Below are 23,893 nucleotides of genomic sequence, written 5' to 3'. Positions count from 1 at the left end.
ACACATCAGCTATAGAGATCTGGAGATTCTTGGGTTTGGCGGGTTATTACCGTCGATTTGTGGAGGGGTTTTCATCTATAGCAGCCCCGATGACCAGGTTGACCTAGAAGGGTGCCCAGTTCAGGTGGTCGGATGAGTGTGAGGCAAGATTTTAGAAGCTCAAGATAACTTTGACTACGGCGCCGGTGTTGGTATTGCCTACAAGTTCAGGGCCATATACAGTATATTGTGATGTATCTCATATTGGACTTGGTGCGGTCTTGATGCAAAATGGAAAGATTATTGCATATGTTTCGCGACAGTTGAAGATTCAAGAGAAGAATTATCCAGTTCATGACTTGGAGCTAGCATCCATTGTTCACGCGCTAAAGATTTGGAGGCACTATTTATATGGCATGTCATGTGAGGCGTTCACGGATCACATGAGTTTGCAATACTTGTTCAAGCAGAGGGAGCTAAATTTGAGGCAGAGGAGGTGGTTGGAGCTATTGAAAGACTATGATAATACCATCTTGTATCATCTTGGGAAGGCCAATATGGTGGATGATGCTTTGAGCAGGAAGTCAGCCAGTATGGGCAGCCTTGTATATATTTCAGTCGGTGAGAGACCGCTTGCTTTGGATGTTCAGGCATTGGCCAATCAGTTTGTGAGGTTGGATATTTTTGATCCCAGCCGTGTTCTAGCTTGCACAGTCGATCGTTCTTCATTATTTGAGCGTATCAGAGATCGGCAGTATGATGATCCTCATTTGCTTGTCCTTAGAGACATAGTGCGGCACGGAGGTGCCAAGCAAGTTACGGTTGGGGATGACAGAGTTTTGAGGATGCAGGTTCGAGTTTGTGTGCCTAATATGGATGGACTTCGTGAGTTGATTCTAGAGGAGGCCCATAGTTCCCGATATTCTATTCACCCGGGCGCCGCTAAAATGTATCAGGACTTGTGGCAGTATTATTAGTGGAGGAGAATAAAGAAGGATATTGTTACGTATATAGCTCGATGTTTGAATTATCAATAGGTAAAGTACGAGCATCAGAGACCTGGTGGTTTGCTTTAGAAGATTGAGATTCCTGCATGGAAGTGGGAGCGTATCACTATGGACTTCGTTGTTGGACTCTCACAGACTCAGAGGAAATTCGATGCAGTGTGGGTTATTGTGGATAGATTGACTAAGTCAGTGTATTTCATTCCTGTGACAGTTTTCTACTCTTATGAGCGATTGGCAGAGATTTATATCCGTGAGATAGTTCGTCTTCATGGTGTGCTCGTGACTATCATTTCTGATCGAGGTACGCAGTTTACCTTACATTTCTGGAGGGCAGTACAACACGAGTTGGGTACGCGGGTTGAGTTGAGCACAACATTTCATCCTCAAATGGACGGACAGTCCGAGCATACTATTCAGATTTTGGAGGATATGCTCCTAGCATGTGTTATTGACTTTGGAGGTTCTTAGTATCAGTTCTTGCCATTAGTAGAATTTGCCTACAACAACAGTTATCAGTCGAGCATCCGGATGGCTCCCTTTGAGGCATTATATGGTAGGCGGTGTCGGTCGCCGGTTGGGTGGTTTGAGGCGGGAGAGGCTCGATTGTTGGGTACAGATTTAGTTCAGGATCTCTTGGAAAAGATTAAGATCATTCCTAATATGCTTCCTACAGCTCAGTCCAGGTAGAAGAGTTATGCCGACCATAAGGTTAGTGATGTGGCATTCAAGGTCGGAGAGCGAGTGTTGCTTCGGGTGTCGCCCATGAAGGGCGTGATGAGATTTGGGAAGAAGGGCAAGCTAAGACCTAGATTCATCGGACCTTTTGAGATCCTTGATCGAATGGGAGAGGTGGCTTACAGACTTGCGCTGCCGCCAGGTTTATCAGCTGTGCATCCAGTGTTTCATGTGTCCATGCTTTAGAAGTATCACGGTGATCCATCCCACGTGTTAAACTTCAGCACTGTCCAGTTGGACAAGGACTTGACCTATGAGGAGAAGCCGGTAGCTATGCTAGACTGGCAGGTTCGTTAGTTGAGATCGAAGAGTTAACCTTCGGTTCGTGTTCAGTGGAGAGGTCAGCCTGTCGAAGAAGCTACCTAGGAGTCTGAGTCCGATATGTGGAGTCGATATCCCCACCTTTTTACCAACTCAGGTACTTTTCTATGTCCGTTCGATGACGAACGATTGTTTTAGAGGTGGAGAATGTGATGACCCAAAAGGCCATCTCTTATTTTAGAAGTCAAATCTATGTTCCGAGGCCTTAAAAAAACCTCCTTTTATCTCACCTCAATTTGTGTGCGCAATCCGGGCGTATATCCGGAAAGCATTTATGTGAAAATTTGAGAAAAATGCTAAATTTTGCCTTTAAAATTGAATTAAGTTGACTTCGGTCAACGTTTTGGGTAAACAGACTCGGACCCGTGATTTGACGGTCCCGGAGGTGTAGATATGTGATTTTTGACCCTCTCCAAGATTTCATCCATTTTAGCATGTAAATATTTAATTTAGGCCTAATATCGCTATTTCAATTAATTGTGACATACTTGATTTTATTACAAGAAAATGAAAATTACCAAAAAATAGTTTCTTTAATATTTTGTAGTCATTTTTAATCTTGAAAAATAACAAAAATAGTTATTTTTAACAGTCAGTCTTATTTTAATAGTTATTTTACTTAAGTAAGATTAATTGGTAAATAAGGTCGTATTTTTAGTCTCGTTCGCGGACAAAGAATAAAATTTGGGTTCAAACAACTCATTTTTAAGCCTAGTTTTCGGACCTAGCCCATAATCCCCAATCCCATAATTCCTAGGCCCATACTCCCTAACCTAAATGTAACCCTAAACCTATAAAAAACCTAGGCTAACGCCTCAAATATTAAGATAGCTAACCTAGAGAGCAACCAAAGAATCAGCACCGCAATAAGACCCCCTCCACAATTTGATCATCTTCTAAAAAGACCTAAGACAAAAGCAGCGGCTGAGAATGAAAATGCAACCTCGATGAGCTTCTTCTTCATGAAGCTCTAAGAGCTAACGCCTAGAGAGCAAAGGAGATCTGCTGTTGTTGATGATACATGGACCCTTCCCCTGTCCTTCATCTTCATTAGCAGCTGGAGGACTTAACAAAAAAAACCTAGGAGAAGCCATCGACAGACCTAAGCAGCGAAATCACAGTTGCAGCTGCTGACCCCTCCACCACTCTCACTCCGTGAACAAAACACAACATACAAGCGACCACCCCAAATCTTTTGCCACCATTACAGCGGAAACAGTGACAAGCTCGCCGGAAAACGAGTTGAAAAGACAACCAGCGGCTACTTATCCACCTCGTCGACCAACAACCTTTCAGCCTTTCCTTCTTCTTTGAACCTAGAAATACACAGCCATCTTCATCTTTTTCTACACACCAAACTCAGCAGAAAATTTGAGTAGAAACTGATATGGGTGTGATCTAAATGATAGTTCGAGGTTCTATCGCGTTCGTGTCCCTGTTGGCATCTTTGTTCGCTGCTTAATTCTTTTGTCAGATTCTCGTTTGCTTCTCGATTGAATAGAAATGTAAATTCGGAACTCCATTAATCGGAAAGTTATCTTTCTTTGAGGTCCATGCTTTCTTATCTTTTGTTTCAGTTTCACAGCAAAAATGTCTATGCCTGCTTTCATGTTTTTTTTTTTTTATTTTTAATTGATGAATATGCTTGGTTTCCTTTATTAGCTTAATGCACTTAAATGATAGAATTGGAATATTGGATCATCTGTTTGTTTGAATTATTTTTAAAGACTTTTTTTAATTAATATCCTTAGGTTAACATTGATATGGTGCTAGGTTCATTGATATACGGAATAGGTGTGGACTTTGGATTGATTTAAGTAATTAAGAGATTAATAGAAATCAGTTAAAGTTTACATTCTTCTGTTGTTGGAGTGTTGGGACATGAGAATTGATTTAAAAAGTAGATTTGGAATTTTTGACGGAACTTTGCTGTATTAATCTTAGAAAAACTTTTCGTGCTCGCATTCTTGTTTGTTTAACTGTCCTTGTTGCATGCTTTAGGATTGATTAACAATAAATAAATCGTGACTATGGGTACGATTCCCGTAGCGTAGTTGTGATACCTAATTAGTTTTAAATATAAATATCCGTAGTTCTTTTAATTGAATGCATTTCCTTTGAAAGAAATTGAGGCACACCATTCACACAATTAAATCATTTAACCCATGGCCCTCGTGTTAATTTCATAGCCTAGATATAAAAATGACAAATGTTCGTAGTTTGCTTTAGGCACGTTAACATACTATCATGGTTGTGGACACGTTCGCGTGACATGATTACGGTTTCTAAAAAGAAAATCGGAGTATACGTTCGCGCAACTTCGGCCGAACTTTCTTAATAATAATAATAAAATGTTACTAATTATGGGCACGTTCGTGTGACATGATTTTTGATGCGCCATTTAAATGAGTACACGCGCGTGACTCGTTTCAAGATAATTTCTCAACTAAAAAAGGCAAATGCACATAGGTTCTAAAGTAAGTAATTAGACAATTTAATAAGCCAAGTATGATCAAAGCGACCGTGCTAGAACTACGGAACTCGGGAATGCCTAACACCTTCTCCCGGGTTAACATAATCCCTTACTCGGATTTCTGTGTTCACAGACTGTAAATAAGAGTCAACTTCCTCGATTCAGGATTTTAAATTGGTGACTTGGGACACCATAAATTATCTCAAGTGGCGAATCTAATTTTAATAAAATAATCTCATTTCGATTGTCACTTAAATTGGAAAAAACTCCCTTATACTCCTTTCGGGGGTAGAAAAAGGAGGTGTGACAGCTCTGGCGACTCTGCTGGGGACCGAACCCAGAATCTTTGGTTCAGGGTCCAAGAATTCAAGCTTGTTACTATGATTTTTATTTGGCTTCATTTATTGTTAATATTACTGTATTCTGTGAATCTTTTGTGCTAAATGCTATCTGTTTACCGCTTTAATAGTGTTTGAATTGCATATAACTGTCTTTTTACGCCACTCCTCTGAGTCTTCTAAAAATGGTGCATACGTTCGCGTGGCCCGATTTTTCTGTAGAAATTATACCAAATTGAACGAGGCTGGCTAGCAACAAGGCCAGGTAGACTTTAGTGCTCCCGGTACGTTGCCCCCTCTTTGGCCCCAGTTGTCTGCTCGGGTAACCCAAGCCTAGAACACAACCCCAGGATTTAAACCTAGAAAAACACATCCTCATGCTGGATCCCTAGTAGGAACGTTTGTTTGCAACACAGAGGTTGGGTCCGTCTAGGACAGGTGTACCCAAAAATAAAAGACCATCTTGATGCATCCTATATGCTACATGTTGCATTTCGTCAAGGGTAAAGGGGTCATTGGCAGACCAATGATAATTGAGGGAGAATGAAAAAAAAAAGAGAAAAAGAGAGTGTGAAATGTGAGGATAAAGCGAGTAGGGCCCAATTATCACATTTTTGTTAAGAAAAAAGAGCATGAAAAATTCAAAAAAAGATTTTGCATTTTTCATCATTTTCCGAAAATCAAAAAGGGGAAAAGAAAATCCAAAAAGAGTTTATATGTTTCATCATTTTTCAAAAAAAAAAAAAGACAAAAAATATATTTTTCTCTAAATTAGTTTTTTTTAATTCTCGCCCGTATTCAATCTGCCCGAACTACGCGAACCTGATTCTTGTCTTTCGGGGCGTGATATGTAGGCAACCCACATAGGATCCGGTCTTCCTTGTAAATCTTAGGTTCTTGGCTTTGCGGGGTCTTAGCTAAATTTTGCGCTTCTAGCCACCTTTTGGCCACATAAGTCATTTTGCAAAAATAGTCTCAATCATGTATTGCATGTGTCTAATAAGGAGTGTTATTATCTCACATAGTGTTGGTTAGAGTTTTCTCATACAGGTGTGAGTCTATTTACCGAGTTTGAGCATGACAGATACCCCGGGACTATCCAGTCAGGATCGCTCATTCAGAAGTGGATTAAAAGGAGATTTTCTTTTCTTTTTTATGTTTTGATGTTGTTTTTCTTTTTATGTCGTCTTTTACCTTCTAGTTTTGTATGGTAATGTCGAGTTTTTTTATTATTATTGTACTTTCTATTTTGCATTTGAAAAAGTGTGTTATAAATCAAAAATAAAAAAAGAGATGTTGCATTTTATATTTCCGTTAGAAGTTTTCTTTAGAATACTAATTCTAGGGACAAAAAAAATCATTTGAGGTGGTTTTCCTTTATTGAATTAATATCTAGAACTCAAATAAAAATTGCTTTTATATTTTCTTTAGCATATTAAGACTAAAAATTAAAAAAAATAAGAGTATTTTCTTTTAGTACCTCTTTAAAAGTTTCTTTTAAGATATTAATTACAAAATCCAAAAAGATTTTCTTTTGAGATTCTTCTTTGGGAAATTAACGAAAAAATGGAAAAAAAATTCTTTTATTTTCGCTAGAACTTTAGGATATTGTACATAGAAAAAAAATATACTTTATCTTCTGTTTATCTTTAAAGTTTCTTCCCTAGGTAATCAAAAACTGAAATCCAAAAAAAATATTTTTTATCTTGTTCATTTCTCGTTTCGAAATCTTTCTTCAGAGATATCAAATGAAAATTTAAAATATTTTTCTTTGGTTTATTCTTTAGATTTCCTTCCTAAAAAAAGAATAAAAAAAAATATGTTTTTCTTGTAGGTTTTTTTCCATAATAATTTCCCATAGAATATTTGTTTCCAAAAGAAAAAGAAAAGGAAAAAAAAGTCTGTTAAGCTTGAGTTTAGAATAGGTTATAGAACATTAAGTCTAGAAAAAAAAAGAGATTTGTTTCTTTTATTTCCCTTTTCTCATCAGAGTAGTTATTAAGGTAAAAAGAAAAAAAAGAAAAAGAGAACGTTAGTTTGTTTACTTTATTCACGATCTTCCTGAACTACGCAAAGATCTGATTCATGTGACGTCATGATACGTATGCTACCTACATAGGGTTCGATCGAATCATTTTTTCTATTATTAAAAGAAAAAAAAAGAAAAAAATAGAAAAAGAAAAAAAAAGAGAAAAAAAGAGGATGAAGTTGTGGGACGTGAGAAATGAGAGGAAAGGAAAGAGTGATAATCAGAAAGAAAAAAGGGGAAGGAAAGTGAGCAAGAAAGTGCTAGAAAAGAAACGAAAAGAGAAGATTGAAGGGAACAAAATTGGGATGATGCCAAGTGACCTTGTGACCCTCGAAGTCATTCTTGAACCATTAACTGTTGCTAGGTGCATTGCACGCAATGTGATATTTTTAGCAGTTAAATGACCTAACGCTAACGTGATGACCTCATTTTGTTCCTTTTTGTTATTTCCATTGAGCAGAAGGGTGGTTGGTTTGTGGTTCTTAAGGTAACTCATCCATACAACACAAGGTCAAAGAGCAAGGTAGCCATGACTAGCAAAGACTTGGATACAGGGGTTATTGATCCGTCTAAGGGAATTGTTGAATCAAAATCTGAGTTGAAAGAAGAGGTCTTAAGGTTGAAAGGACAGATGGCTGAAATATACCAAGCTTGGATTAGTGGGCGTCCTCCACCATCAGTTCCCATTAACTACACTGAAAGCCTTGTCACCATTCCGTCGATGTCGCAAGTCCAGGATATCTCCTCATAACCTTGTCACACTCCACCCCCATAACCACCTCACATCCCGCTCCTTTGACCACTCATATTTTTGTAGCTCATCCACCTGCTACATTTTCTCGATCCTCTAGCGAGACTATGTTCAAAATCCCCAATGCCCAACACTATGCTCCAGAACCAATTTTCAAGGTCTCGGATCCATACTCTTATGCTCCTCATTTTGAGCCTTCCGGTGAGACTGCAAAGCCTGCTAAGACAGTGGAGTAAGATGAGATATCCAGAAAGCCGAAAGGGTTTAAGATGCCAAAGTTTAATTTGTATGATGGACGTGGAGATCCAGTAGCCCATCTGAGGGGTTATTGCAATAGAATGAGAAGTGTTGGCAGGAAAGATGAGTTACTGATTGCGTATTTCAGCGAGAGCCTGACTGGGGCAGCCTTGGAATGGCATACACGTCAAGATGTTAGTAAGTGGCCTGCATGGCATGACATGGCTCAAGATTTTGTTCGACACTTTCAATAAAATATGGGCATTACCCCAGACCGCTGCTCCCTATCTAATATGAAAAAAAAACTGGAGGAAGGTTTTAGGGATTTTTGGTTCAGATGGAACGAACAAGTTGCTCGGGATAGTCCTCCCATTGATAGAGAAGATGTTGCTGAGCCCCGCCAACGACAGGATCCAGTGGGCATTCCCGCTCAACGCTTTCAGCCTCAATATCGACCCCATGGATATCCTCGTTCTCCAAATATTTCTCCCCAATGCTACTCCTCTCCACAAAATCCCCAAAGTCATACCTCACCTTCCCAGTACCCTATCCACAATGCACCGCCATATGCTCCACACCCACGAGACCTACGATGGCCTGCACCATTTCTGCAAATATCTTACACGCCTCCTCAAGCATATCAACCACCTACCCGCAAAAGGTTTCAACCGAGGCCAAAGTACAAAATGAGAAGGCGCAGCAAAGGAAAAAGTCTTTCACTCCTATTGGAGAATCATATGCTAGTCAGTTCCAAAGGCTGAGGCAATTGGACATGTTGAAGCTGATTCAGATAAAAATGCCAAACCCTCTTCCAAAGAATTTTGATTTTTCTCAAAGATGCACATATTGCTCTAATGCCTCGGGGCATGATATAGAAAAGTGTTGGCATCTGAAAGGAGCAGTCCAGAAGCTTATTTATGCATGTGACATTACCCTGCAAAATCCAAATGCAGCAGATACTAGCCAAAGTCCATTTCCTGTTCATAATGAGACGCATATGGTAGACATGGTTTGTGTGGAAAAGGAATATGAGAACTCTTCTGAGATCCTCGGAGGGCCACTTTCCGCAAAGCTTTTAGCATTATCACTCTTGGTTCCAGAAGTTGTTCCTAAGAACGAGCCGGCCAAAGGGATCCAAAAGCAATTTTCTAAGGACAATGCGATGAAGACTTGTGAAGGTTCTAGTAATGTTGATGCGGAACCCAGTGGCTATGATGTCGAGCTTGGTGATTGGAAAGATGCTCCTTTCTTGGCTAGCCAGGGAGGAGTCTTGGTGGTTCATTTTGCTGTCATTTCTGTTGTCCGGGTTATTTCGGGGTTGTAATCCGGATATTGTCTTGTGCCTCAAACGCTTTTGTCCTTTTTATTTTGCCTAGTTCCTTTAGTCGTAGTAACTCATTTAGTGTTATCTAGGTTTGTTCCAGGGTTGTACCCCAGTTTATTTTACTTGTTTTGTTGTTCAAACCCTTTCACCATTTGTATAATGCAATTTCCTGTTTTATTTTATTTCTAGTCAGTGTTTGTTTAGTTCTCTTTCCCTTTTATAGTTCTTTTCCTACTGACTCTAGTGATATAAAATGCACGCGTAATTCTCAGTATGGTCTTAAAAGTTAGTTTAATCAGGAAGCAATGAAATAATTTTGAAGATGATAGGGATACCTGAGGGAAATAAGTACAGATTTGGACATTTTGGGATCATTTGAAGTCCGAACCATGTGAAACTAGGGCAGATAATTTAGGAAGTTAATAGGGTGATAAGAATTCGTTAAAGGAGAGTGCTACCCAGACGATTTGAAGCAAGCAACTTTGAGTTCAAGTGCACCTCAAGTAACAAGATAAAGTCAAGGAAGTTTTCTCCGAATTGACGGAGTATATCCATTGTGAAAAGGGAATCACCCAATGAGGGTTGTGTACTCGACAAGGCGCTAAAGAAAAATGGAAGGCATATCAGTAATATCAATGTCGAAGCCGCAAAAGAAATATTGTGCATGATCTTCAATTTTTATTTCAAGTTGCATATGTTGTATGTGGCATTTTCAAGGATTGGGAGACCCTCTTTCAGCTACCCAAACACTTATATCATTTGATACCCTCTTGAGCCTGTATTAATTTCTTTAACCTCCTCTCTTTTGGAATCAAGTTAGAGTCCTAAAAAAAAGTTCATGCCACCATAGGTTTATTTTAGAAAGTTCATTCCAGAAGAAAAATTCAAAAAAAAAAGAGAAAAAATGAAAAAGAAAAAAGAGAAAAAGGAAAAAAAGAAAAGGAAAATAGTAACAAAAAGTAGTCTTGTGAACTACGTTTGACCTGATTCTTGTCACCACAAGATACGTAAGTAGCCATACGATTTGGTCATACCAAATAAAATATGTCATAATCCCACAAAGTCGAGAGTGGGGCAGTCTTTCCCAGAAATTCCATAAAAAAAAGAAGAGAAAAAGGGAAAAATAGATTCAAATTCCCCTATTTTAGAAATTGGGGCAAAATTGTTAGAATGTATTCCAAAAGTTGTAAATAAACTGATCCCGTTGTCTTAGTTATTTTGAGCCTTTATGATATCCTTTCTTTCTAACTCTGTCCAAAAGCCACATTATAGTCTAAAAAAGACCTCCCAGGTAATCTTTGAGAGTGCTGAGCCATGCTAGGAGCGTATGATGTTTTTACTATGGTCAATGCCTTTTCATCTACAGAATCGGAGGAAAGAAGAAGAAAAGAAAAAATGAGAGAGTCTTATCGGTGAAAACCTTCATAGGCACCATAAGGCGACGGTAGGTTGAGAGAAAGAACAAAATGAGAGAGGCTTGATGGTGAAAACACTTCGGGCACTACAAGTCGAATAAGGATTGTGAATTAGATAGGATAATCGGAGCATTGAAGCCCAGTTTCACGGCGAAGAGGTACAACAAGAGCTGAACATTAGACTTGCTTGATAGATTAGGACACTTAATCCAAAGGTGCATGTCATGGTCATTAGAGTTGGTATCCACATCTGATAAGTTTCTACTTTGTAGTTTTCTTGTTAGGAATCATCTCTTTCCATTGTCCTTTACTCTGTTCCTTTGTCTTGCTTACCTCCTCGTCCTGAGTCTGTTTGGTCAGAATAAGTGAGAAATGACTTCAAAATTTGCCACCAGCTTTCCAATTGCACAAAACGGGATTTGGCTAGCACATCAAAGTGGCATAAGTTAGGAAAGAATAGCGTACGCACTGAGTTGGTAACAATCAACGTACTTTGGGATTCATGTGAAATACAAAGGTTTGGTATATGTCAATTCATGAACAATGCAACAGATATAGGGTGTTGGTTTAAACGAATCAGAGGTATCTTCTGGGATAAGGGTAACAGAGAAAGTGGTTAACCAATAGCAATCAAGGTCTTCCAAGCGGAAATCAAAGTTATCATGGCAAGTGAAGGATCAATAGACCTCAAGGCCAAGGCCAGTGGGTTAAGTCAGGAAAGAACAGCATGCACACTGAGTGGGTGGCAATTGACGTGCTTTGGATTCATGTGAAACACAAAGGTTCAGTATATGTCAATGCATGAACACAATGCAACAGATAAATGGTATTGGGTTTGAACGGATCAGAGGTATTTTCCATGATAAGGGTGATAGAGAAAGTGGTCAGTCAATAAATAGGCAAGGTCTTTCGAGTTGAAATCCAAGTTATCATGGGAAGTGAAGGAGCAATCGCCCTCAAAGTCAAAGCCGTAAACCAACCACCATGTTTAAACTCACAAATTTTCTTTGATTTAAATAGGGGTAGGAAATTTTGTTTGTTCCAGAGAAACCCTCCGTGAGGAAAGCAGGTGCCAGACAGGCTCGGCAGTAAGTTTCTAGTACCCTCCTGGATAACGGGATTTAGTAAGTTTTGAGACCCTCGTAAGTGACAAGGTCTGGCGAGAGTTTTACTTTTGGGAAGTATAATTTAGCATTTAAGTTTTTCACTTTTGAGATGAGACTTGGTTTGAATTTTTTCAGGATAATGGAATTTAGCTTAGAACTTATTTTGATAACAAGAATTGGTTAACACTCACAGATGTTCCCAATATCAAACTGGTGCAGAAAAATTTCTTTTGTTTTGTCTGTTTTGTTGCAATTAGGAGCCTACCTAGAGAACAAGGGAAGACGACACAAGTTCAAAGGAAAGCGAGTCAAGCTCAGTAATCAAGCGCCCACCTGGAGAAAAAGAGAAAATGGTTCAAGCTTCAACGGAAAACAGTTTCAAGTAACAAGATGAGATGTGTCAAGTGCAGCAGTCAGACACCCACCTGGAAACAATTCAAGTTTTAGAAGAAAGGAAGACAATTCAAATGTTGGTAATGAGTCACCCACCTTGAGAACAAAGGGAAAGCAACAATGTTCAAAGGAAGACAATTCAAGTTTAGCAATCATGCGCCCACCTGGAAAACAAAGGGAAAATAATTCAAGTTTCAGAAGAAAGGAAGACAATTCAAATGTTAGTAATCAGATGCCCACCTAGAGAACAAAGGGAAAACAACAATGTTCAAAGGAAGATGGTTCAAGTTCAGCAATCAGGCACCCACCTGGAAAAAAAAGGAAAACAATTCAAGTTTCAGAGGGAAGGAATACAATTCAAATGTTGGTAATCAGGCGCCCACCTAGAGAACAAAGGGAAAGCAACAATGTTCAAAGGAAGACGGTTCAAGTTTAGCAATCAGGCACCCACCTAGAAAACAAAGGGAAAACAATTCAAGTTTCAGAGGGAAGGAATACAATTCAAATGTTGGTAATCAGGCGCCCACCTGGAGAACAAAGGGAAATCAATAATGTTCAAAGGAAAATGGTCCAAGTTCAGCAATCAGGCGCCTACCTGGAGAACAAGAGAAAATGGTTCAAGTTTCAAGGAAAAACAGTGCAAGTATTGGTAATCAGGCTGCCACCTGGAGAACAAGGAGAAAACAATCCAAGTTTGAAGGAAGATAGTTCGAGTATTGGCAATCAGGCGCCTACCTGGAGAATAAGGGAATTCACTTCAGAATGCAATTCAAGTCAGCAACAAAAGAAGCTCGCAGCAAGAATACGAGTCAACAGTCCGAGGTGATCAACAGAAGTTAGTCACAATTCAGAATAAAAAAAAAGAAAGGCAAGAAGTGAATTCAAATGCAGAAGTTGATGAAAGATGTGAGCTGCTCAAGACATGACTGAAGTCACAAGCATGGTATGTCCGATTTTGATCCGAAAGCTGAAGAAGAATGAACTAACACCTACAACTAGCAAACGTCAAGGTTCAAATCCAAAGTATGCATGAAGAACCATTCAAGACTCAAGATCAAGCTTCAAAAGACTTATATATCGGAATCTTGTAACTCGTAGTTGACAGGCTTAGCTAGTCTTTTTCATTTTTTGATTTTTGATGTAATAATAGGACCACGAACCGGAACCTCGGCGGAACAGTACCTCGATCGGCTCTCCACTTCAGTATACTCCATCACTGCTTCTACTTCTGAACTACACATGGCCTGACTCCTTTATAGCCAAAGATATGTAGACAGCTCAGATACCAGGGCTCGGTCACATTCTCCTTCCTCTTAGTTTTTGGTGGTCGGGTCAAAATACATGTCTAGTCGTTCTTTGTCTGAAAACTCTTCGCATTTCCAGTCAAAGAGGAGCAGCTGTAGATATGTGATTTTTGACCCTCCCCAAGATTTCATCCATTTTAGCATGTAAATATTTATTTTACGTCTAATATCGCTATTTCAATTAATTGTGACTCTTTTACTTGATTTTATTACAAGAAAATAAAAATTACAAAAAATAGTTTCATTAATATTTTGTAGTCATTTTTAATCTTGAAAAATACCAAAAATAGTTTTGTTTTAATGGTCATTCTTATTTTAATAGTTATTTTACTTAAGTAGGATTAATTGGTAAATAAGGTCGTATTTTTAGTCTCGTTCGCGGAGAAAGAATAAAATTTGGGTTCAAACAACCCATTTTTAAGCCTAGTTTTCGAACCTAGCCCATAATCCCCAAGCCCATAATTCCTAGGCCCATACCCCCTAACCTAAAGTAACTCTAACCTATAAAAAACCTAGACTAATGCCTAAGATCTGAAGATAGCTAACCTAGAGAGCTACCAAAGAATCAGCGCCGCAACATGACCCTCCCTCCACAATTTGATCATTTTCTAAAAAGATCTAAGACAAAAGCAACGGCTGTGAATGAAAATGAGACCTCGACGAGCTTCTTCTTCATGAAGCTCTAAGAGCTAACGCCTATAGAGAAAAGGAGATCCACTGTTGTTGATGATACACAGACCCCTCCCCTCTCCTTCATCTTCATCAACAGCTAGAGGACTTAACAAAAAAACCTAGAAGAATCCATCGACAGACCTAAGTAGTGAAATCACTGCTGCAGCTGTTGACCCCTCCACCACTCTCACACCGTGAACAACACACAACACACAAGCAACCACCCCCAAATCTTCCGCCACCAACTGACCGATATCCAGTAGAAACAGTGACAAGCTCGCCGGAAAACGAGTTGAAAAGACAACCAGCGGCTGCTTATCCACCTCGTCGATTAACAACCTTTCAGCCTTTCCTTCTTCTTTGAACCCAGATACACACAACCATCTTCATATTCTTCTACACACCAAACTCGGCAAAAACTTTGAGTAGAAACTGATATGGGTGTGATCTGAATGGTTGTTCGAGGTTCCGTCGCGTTCGTGTCCCTGTTGGCATCTTTGTTCGCTGCTCAATTCTTTGGTCAGATTCTCGTTTGCTTCTCGGCTGAATAGAAATGTAAACTCAGAACTCCATTAATCAGAAAGTTATAGCTCTTTGAGGTCCATGCTTTCTTATCCTTTGTTTCAGTTTCACTGCAAAAATGTCTCTGCCTGCTTTCATGTTTTTTTTTAATTGATGAATATGCTTGGTTTCCTTTATTAGCTTAATGCACTTAAATGATAGAATTGGAATATTGGATCATCTGCTTGTTTGAATTATTTTAAAGAATTTTTTTAATTAATATCCTTGGGTTAACATTGATATGGTGCTAGGTTCCTTGATATACGGAATAGGTGTGCACTTTGGATTGATTTAAGTAGTTAAGAGATTAATGGAAATCAGTTAAAGTTTACATTCTTCTGTTGTTGGAGTGTTGGGACATGAGAATTGATTCAAAAAGTAGATTTGGAATTTTTGACGGAACTTTGCTGTATTAATCTTAGAAAAACTTTTCGTGCTCGCATTCTTGTTTGTTTAACTGTCCTCGTTGCATGCTTTAGGCTTGATTAACAATAAATAAATCGTAACTACAGTACGGTTCCCGTAGCGTAGTTGTGACATCTACTTACTTTTAAATATGAATATCCATAGTTCTTTTAATTGAATGCATTTCCTTTGAAAGAAATTGAGGCGCACCATTCACACAATTGAATCATTTAACCCATGTCCCTCGTGTTAATTTCATAGCCTAGATATAAAAATGACAAATGTTCGTAGTTTGTTTTAGGCACGTTAATATACTATTGTGGTTGTGGACACGTTCGCGTGACATGATTACGGTTTCTAAAAACAAAACTGGAATATATGTTCGTGCAACTTTAGCCGCACTTTCTTAATAATAATAAAGCATTACTAATTGTGGACATGTTCGCGTGACATGATTTTTGACGCGCCATTTAAATGAGTACACGTACGTGTGACTCGTTTCAAGATAATTTCTCAATTAAAAAAGGCAAATGCACATAGGTTCTAAAGTAAGTAATTAGACAATTTAATAAGCCAAATATGATCAAAGCGACAGTACTAGAACCACAAAACTCGGGAATGCCTAACACCTTCTCCCGAGTTAACAGAATTCCTTACCCGAATTTCTATGTTCGCAGACCGTAAATAAGAGTTAACTTCCTCGATTCGAAATTTTAAACTGGTGACTTGGGACACTATAAATTATCACAAGTGGCGACTCTGATTTTAATAAAATAATTCCGTTTCGATTGTCACTTAAATTAGAAAAAACTCCCTTATACTCCTTCCGGGGGTAGAAAAAGGAGGTGTGACAGTTGGGTCCGTAGAAAAATATGGAACTTGGGCGTATGCCCGGAATTGAATTCCGAGGTCTCTAGCCCGAGAAATGAATTTTTGACGAAAATTATTTAACTGAAAATATAATGGTTTTTAAAAATTTAATAATGTTTGAATTTGATGGTATCGGGTCCGTATCTTGGTTCCGGAGCCCGGTACAGGTTTAATATTGTATTTAAGTTATGTTTGTAAAATTTGGTAAGAGACAGAGTTTATATGACGTGATTCGGAACCTCGGTTGTGAAAATATAAACTTTAAAGAGTTCTTGAGATTTTCACTGATTTTGATGCTAAATTCGCTGTTTGAGACGTTATTTTGGCGATTTGATCGCACGAACAAGTCCGAGAGCTTGGGTGAATTTTGGATAGGCCACTGAGTGTTTTGAACCTTATGGAAAAATTGATGGTATTGCAGGTCTGCAAACTTCGCATTTGCAAAGTTTATAGTCGCAAATGCGATAAGAGCACATGCCACAATTGCGAACATTGGTTTGCATTTGTGAAGGCAGCAGGTCAGGCCAATCTTCGCATTTGCGAAGCATTGGTCGCATTTGCGAATTCGCAATTGCGAACTTGTGATCGCAAATGCGATACATGCAACTGCTCAAAAACAGATTTTGACGGAATTTCAACTCATTCTTTCAAATTTTCAAACTCTAAACTCCCATAGGCGATTTTCCAATGAAAAGTTCTTTACCAAATCATAGGAAAACAATTTCTAACTCATTTCTTTCAATCTGCTTCATCAATTTACAAGATTTCATCACAAAATCTAGGGATTTTCATGGGAAATTGGGTGTTTTTGAGTGAAATTGAAAATTTTGAAATTTGGGGATTTGGACCTCAAATTAAGGTCGAATTCTAAAACCAATTATATATCAGGGCTCAGGGGTAAATGGGTAATCAGGTTTTGGTCCGAACTTCGGGTTTTGACCAAGCGGGCTCGGGGTCGATTTTTGACTTCTTGGGAAAAATGTTGAGAAACATATAATTAAGCATTGAATTTGAGTTCTTTAGCATTTATTGATGTTATTAAGTTAATTATGACTAGATATAAGTGAATTGGAGGTGAAATCTAGAGGGAAAGCAATATTTGAAGCTTGATTTTGGCCGTGGAATAGAGGTAAGTGTTTGGCCTAACCTAAACTTGAGGGAATAGACGTTGTTGTCTTATTTGCTACGCGTTAGTGTTGAGTACGACGTATAGGTGTGATGACGAGTATCTACACGTTGGTGTCGAGCATGCCCATGAGTCTTATACTGTGACTGTTGTGACTCTTATTATATACTGTCCATGCTTAAATTGATGATTATCCATGTTGAACAAGACTTATGATAATTTCTTGGTAATTGACAATTTTTGAGTATTAACTCAAGTTGAGATTTATTTTGTGAAGTTAACTGCTGGAACGAGATTGGTTATAGCTGATTCCCTTGCCATGATGTATTTGTTTCAATTGTTGATTCCTTTGTCGGGATGTTGTTGTTTCTACTTTGTTTCAATTGTTGATTCCTTTGTCGGGATGTTGTTGTTTCTACTGTTTGGGTGAGGAAAGAGTGATAAAGCACGAAGGGTAATACCAACTCTTTCCTTGAAATACTTGTCTAGTTACTTCTACTGACGAATTTCGTGGAACAACAGGCAAATAGAAGCAAAGACATATTGACACTCCAACTACTGCACAAGCCAGCTGCAACAAAAGTGGTAAATCAGAACATTCATGTGCAGAATGTGATAGAGAAAATGAGAAAAAGGGCAAATCCAAAAAAGACGCAAAAAGAAGTATAAATAGAAATAGAACAGGAGGAAAGTAAAGCTCAAAATTGCACCCAATTTAAAAATAAAATAAAATTGGCATAATAATAACTGACATTCAGACAACAATACCTAAGAGAAGAAATAGGATCAAAATTATGTACCTCTCAACTCAAATAGTATTACCAAAATAAATGTGCTCAAAATTAAACAATAGTTGGAAATTGGAGAGAAAAAGAGAAGTAATAGAAAGCTCACCAGAAACAAAGACACAACAAAATAAGAAAACTACAAGAAATTCAGTTGATTTAGTCATTTTATCGAGCATCGTCGATGCATCAATATGCAAATTGGATAGAGTCATCGACATGCGTGTGAAAATCTAATAGGAAACTATCGTAAAGAACATAGCAGATGCCACAGAAATAAATCATTAGCAACAACATGCCGCATTTAGAAGGGAAAAAAGCAAGAACGTGAAAAGTTAGCAAAAGTGAACAAAATAAAGCACACAACATGGCATCCAAATTGAAAGATTTAGAAATATGAAGGAATGAGTCAGAAAATTAGACAGAGCAAACAACAGAGAAGGAGGAAACAAACGGTAATCACTACAAAAATAAAAAAAGAAACGATCACATTCCAGGTAAAGATTCGCAATACTCCCTGGCCAGACTTCCCCAATTTCTGTGATAACATGATTATTGCAGTATAATTTAACAAAAGAAAAATACAAAATACCAAAATTGAGATATTGATACAGGAGTAGTGTTCTCCCGTGATATCAACTGAACATGAAGCATGAAGCCCTAGGTAGAAGGCATGCGTAGAAAAGGGATAGTGAAGGGGGAGATGAACAACAAAAGGAGATGGAAATATGCGACTACACAAGAAATGAGGTGGCAATTCAACTACTGCTGTAAAGGACACGTAAGTCTATAAATCAAATGTCAAAATTGCCCTTAGAATTGAATTCCAAAAACCAGCCAGGTCGAAACCTTGGCTCTTCTATAATATAGTAAAGTAATTATTAATAATGTTATTAAGGATGAAAGTACCCATTTTATTGTAAAAGAATAAAGTGGGTCGGTTTTGTTCCCACGTAATACAGGAAAAGTTCACAAATTAGAGGATTTGAACAAAATTTCCTAAATTAACGGGAAGAAAGTTTCACGTTTTAGGCATGTATTGATGTTAGTTGGACTGGTTTATCATGTAGATAGTGAAATTAGGGTCCGGAATTGCTTGAAGGAGGTGTAAAGTGGAAGTTAAACTTGTCGTCTTGAGGTGAGTTAGGCTTATTTTCCTAGTAGGGAATTTCATTAGAACCCAAGTGCTCCATGGGTTTGATAAATCTAAGCCATGTCTCCTTGTGCTCTAATATTTAGTTCGTGTCATTCTTATTCACTGCGACTTTATATATGATAGAGTTACATGTTTATGCGTGTTTATGTACCTTTATTTGTGATATTTATATTTAGTGAAGTATTTTAGTTTCAATATTTATTCATGCATTAATGTGATCACATTGAAAGGAGAGCTAGCCGACCTCACCTTGCGTGAGTGCCACAAGTCCAGGGTTTCTACCCCACATACGAAGGGGCTATTGTTGTTTGGGAGATAGGCCAACACTCCCTAGTGTGTATTGCTAGATCTTACGTACATAGAGCCACTATGTGTTGTGAGCACGTGATTTTTGCCCTATGAGAACTACTCCCAAAAAAAATTCAAAATAAATTGCGTTGTTTGTAATTTATGTGTATTTTGTCTATTTTCTTCTTTAATTAAGAAAAATACAAAAAATATGTGTTGCATGTGCATTTAGGATTTAATTTTACAATTTAGGAATTAACAAGTTTGTTTTACAAAATAGAAAAATCACAAAAATATATGCTTTGCTTTTTTAGCATTTAATGTCCGAATTGTGTAATTTTATCTTTATTTGATGTTTAATTTCGTGTGATAGTTATTTTTAAGAGTCAATATTTAAGTTAATTGTCGATTTTATAATTTAATTGGGATTTTTAGTTTTATTGTTGAAAAGAAAAATTGAAAAAAAATAATAATAAAAATAAATAAGAAAAGGAAGATTCAGTTGGGCCAATTTGGCCAAGCCCAAATCCTTACAGTCAAACCAGGCCAAAAAACAGCCCATACCCGCCCCAAATCCAGTCCACCTGCGACTCAACCAAACGACGCCGTTTTAGGCGTTTCCATCTGGACCGTTGATCTCAGCTGATCAAACGGTCCCAAAGCTTTGACCAAACCCGACCCCGACCCATCACTCCAATACCCGGACCGCCCCAGCACTACCTCAAAATGACACCGTCTCCCTAAAATGAACTAATCCAGGCCATTGATCGTGCCTGATCCAATGGCCAGGATTATACCATCCCCTCCGTATATAAGCCTAACCCCTCTCCTCACCCCCTAAGCCATACCCTGTTCATCGTCTCTTTCAGAGACGAACCCAAGCAACCCTCCCAAACCCTAGCCGCCCTGAAACCCCTCTGCTTGAAAGCCAGCAGCAACAACGCCGGTGACCACCAAAATAACACCCCTGAACCTCCTAACCACCCTCTCCACAAATCCTTTACCCGTTTTGCTCGAATCAGACTGAAGCTTCTCGAATCTTCAATCGAAGATTCGAGCATACTTGAAACCCACCCCAATCAGTCCCAAACTCACACCAAGGCACCCCCTGACCACCCTTGTTACGGATCTGTTGACTGCTTGCCTCGAATCAACCTCCAACATCTACCCCAACCAATCCCAGACCCATACCAGACATGTCCCTGACTTCCCTCGTCACCAAACCACCGTGGGTTTGGTTCGAATCTGGCTAGAAACACTCGAACCCAAATCGAACCCCCAAGAACCCTAGAAAACCAAAAGGTAAAATCTGTCCCAACTAAAGGAAGGTTTGGGGTCTAACCAACTTTAGTCGAAGTGTTCTCAGTTGAGAACACTCGATTAAGGTCAGTTCGACCTCAAAAAGTTCGAGTTTGAGTTCGATTCAGGGTTGTTTAGGTCCCGAGTTCTTGAGGTATTTTTTCATTTCCTATTTGTCCCAGTTTGTGTTTGTTTATTCTGTTTATTTATTTAGTTTAGTTTTATTGGTTTTTCAATTTCTTTTGTCGATTGTCCAGTTCTTCTCCCTCAGACCTTTTATTTGGTCGAATTCGTTTCTGTTCGTTGTTAATTATAGGCTGTGTAGTCGATTCGAATAAGTTTGTCGATTAGTTTAGCTTTATTATAAATCCCTGTTCTTGTCACTGTTACTTGAATGACCTGATTATCTATTTCTGAGTAATTGCTGTCAATTGTTGTAGGCAATCGTCTAATCAGTTATCATCGATTAAGTCAAGTTTTATCAGTAGTTTCGTAAAATGATTTAAGGTCGAATGTTGTGTGTGCTTGATCTGTGGACATTTAGCTTCAAGGCATTGTCAATAGGTTGACAATGAACATGCATTCATGTTACCTGCATTCATGTTCATTTTTTGGTTCAGTTTCAATTTCAGCTTTTATGATTCTGTTGAGTTATGTGTTATGATAGTTTGGTTTTGATTTAAATTCAGTTTAGTTTGAATTTATAGCCGTTAGTCTATAATTGTTAGTTTTGAACAGATTTTTTTTAATAAATGTTGATTCTGTTAGTTTTTGATAAATGTTGAGTTGAATTCAGTTTTAATGTTAGTTTAGGAGAATTGGTTATAGTTGTTAGTCAGATTTAGTTTTAAATCATTGTTAGTTTGAACAGATTTTAGAGTTAAAAGGTTTTAATACGGATGAATAGATTATTAGGGGCAGTAATATTAAGGGGTTTTCAGGGGTGATTTGGGAATGAAACAGTTAGGATAATATTTTAATGTTAGTGTTTTGTTGGTGGGATATTAGTGTCTTTAGATTAATACACTACTGGGGAACAAAAGAGAATGAGAGGGCTGAAAATAAGGAAAAGTTTTCCTTAGTGGGCTTTAAAGTGGAAGAATTCAGATTTTTAGTGGAAGAGGGGGGTAAGGCAGTAAGTGGAAAAGGAGGGCATGTCTGTATAAGAGAGCAGATTGAGGACTGAAAAAAAAAAAAAGACTAGAAAAAAGGGGAATTTTTTGAGAGCTTGGGAGTTGAAAAGAATAGCCATTGTTTTCATTGCATCACTTAGAACTTGAAATAACTAGAACACTTCTTTTTTACTTCTGCTCTATGCTGGGGACAGTTTGTAGCTGCTGGTTATTTTGTTGTTACACTGCTGTTGCAAATGCTGTTGGTTACTACTGCTGCTGCTGACCCTCTTCTTCCTCTTCTTGTATTGTCTATACCAGCTGAGCACAAGGTGTGGCTCACGCTCTGCAATGGGAACTCAGACTGGGCAGCATGTTCTCAAGGCCCAACTTGCTGGTTGGTTTCAATTCAGCAGGGATTGGACCAATTACTTGAGCCCAGAATTGCTAAAGGGTCCTTATTAATATGTTTTGTTTAAGTAACTCCAGTTATTTAGGGCCTCTTTTTCTTTATTCTTAGGAACAAAAATATAGAAAATCGTAGTTGCTTTAGGTTTGTCCTATAATTAATAAAATGAGACGAGTCTCTCAAAATAAAACACATAAATTGCGGGGCCTTCAATGAAAATTGTGTTAAAATACTTAGAATTCAGGATGGGGCGTTTATCAAATTTCACGACTTTCCCCAAAATAATAATACGCTGGACTCTTTAAGCACGACTTTAATAAAATTACGTTCCTAAATTTGGGTGCGCATTTATGTGACCCAAATCCAAATCCCAACGAAGTCGAAATGTGTCGCTAATCACGGGTACATGGATTGTGACGTGGTTCGAGATGCATTTCCATGACGTTGCAAATTCCTTTAAAATAATGAATGAGACGAGCCTCGACAAACAAGAATACACAAACTGCGGGGCCCTCAACGGACAGTTATTTTAAATGCTTAGATTTCGAGACAGGCCGCATAGCAAACTTTATGGTTTTTTTTCTCAAAATAACAACGCGTTAGTATCTTTAGGCGCGTATTTAATAATGTTATCTTCCTAAACCCGGGTGCACATTTATGTGACCCAAATCCAAATCTCAACAAAGTTGGAACGTATCGAAAATTGCGGGTACATTTATGTGGCGCAATTCGAGATGCATTCTCATGGCGTTGCAATTCTTCGAATAAATAATAACAAAAGCGGTAAACAGTTAAAATTTGCACATAGGTTCATAATTGTATAAAATCAGATAATTAAGCCGAATATGACAGTTGAGCGACCGTGCTAAAACCACGGAACTCGGGAATGCCTAACACCTTCTCCCGTGTTAACAAAATTCCTTATCCGGATTTCTGGTGCGCAGACTGTTAAACAGAGTCATTCTTTTCCTTGATTCGGGATTAAAACCGGTGACTTGGGACACCATAAATCTCCCAAGTGGCGACTCTGAAATAAATAAATAAATCCCGTTTCGATTGTCCTTTAATTGGAAAAACTCCCTTTACGTTCCTTAGCGGGGGTATAGCGGAAAAAGGAGGTGTGACAGCTCTGGCGACTCTGCTGGGGATATAACCCAGAATCTCTGGTTCAGGGTTCAAGAGTTTGAGCTTAAAATAATTGTTATATTTGGCTTTGTTTATTATCTGGTTTTATTACATGTTTGGGCCTAATGTGCTAAAATATTGCTTTTTACCGCTTTGATATTATCTGAACTGTATATATAAACTGCTACGAAATCCCTCTCTTCTCTCTCTTGAGGAGTGCACGCTGGTCGTGACTTCTTTCTGTTAGTGTCATATCCCAAAATAGAACGAGGATTCGGAGGAGTTGCAAAACCGGATGATCTTTTGGTTACCGGTACGCAGTTCCCATCCTCGGCTCGAGTTGTCCGCTCGGGTAAGCCAGGTCTAGAACAAACACCCAGGATAAACCTAGTATAACAAAACCTCATGCCGGATCCCTAGTAGGAACGCTTATTTGCATCATGTGCACTTGACTTAGGGGACCTAACACAGGGGTTGGGTCCGTCTAGGACAAGCGACCTGAAATGAAAAAGACCATCCTGCTGCATCCTGTTTGTTTTATGCATTTATTTGCTGCAGACTTGCATGCTGACCGACTTCTGAAAATACTGGAATATTGAAAAAAAAGAAAGAAAATAACAGTATAGAGAGATAATTCTGAGTTACTGACGAACTCTGCCAAAATTTTGTGAAA

At 38.4% G+C, this 23,893-nt stretch overlaps 1 long non-coding RNA gene across 2 annotated transcripts; it reads left to right on the top strand.

The window, feature by feature from the left end:
• The first annotated feature begins 13,964 nt into the window (after nucleotides 1-13,964).
• Nucleotides 13,965-22,293, top strand: LOC138880343 (uncharacterized). Of its 2 annotated transcripts, XR_011402960.1 has the most exons (3): nucleotides 13,965-14,683; nucleotides 17,569-18,328; nucleotides 18,446-18,606. It is a non-coding gene; the product is annotated as an uncharacterized lncRNA (long non-coding RNA). The 2 variants fall into 2 exon arrangements; XR_011402961.1 differs by lacking the exons at nucleotides 17,569-18,328; nucleotides 18,446-18,606 and adding an exon at nucleotides 22,008-22,293.
• The last annotated feature ends 1,600 nt before the right edge of the window (nucleotides 22,294-23,893 follow it).

Source organism: Nicotiana sylvestris, chromosome 10, assembly GCF_000393655.2.
Source record: "Nicotiana sylvestris chromosome 10, ASM39365v2, whole genome shotgun sequence".
In the NCBI taxonomy this organism is placed as follows: domain Eukaryota; kingdom Viridiplantae; phylum Streptophyta; class Magnoliopsida; order Solanales; family Solanaceae; genus Nicotiana; species Nicotiana sylvestris.
Note: the sequence above shows the minus strand (reverse complement) of the source record. Positions and strands in the feature narration are given on the sequence as shown.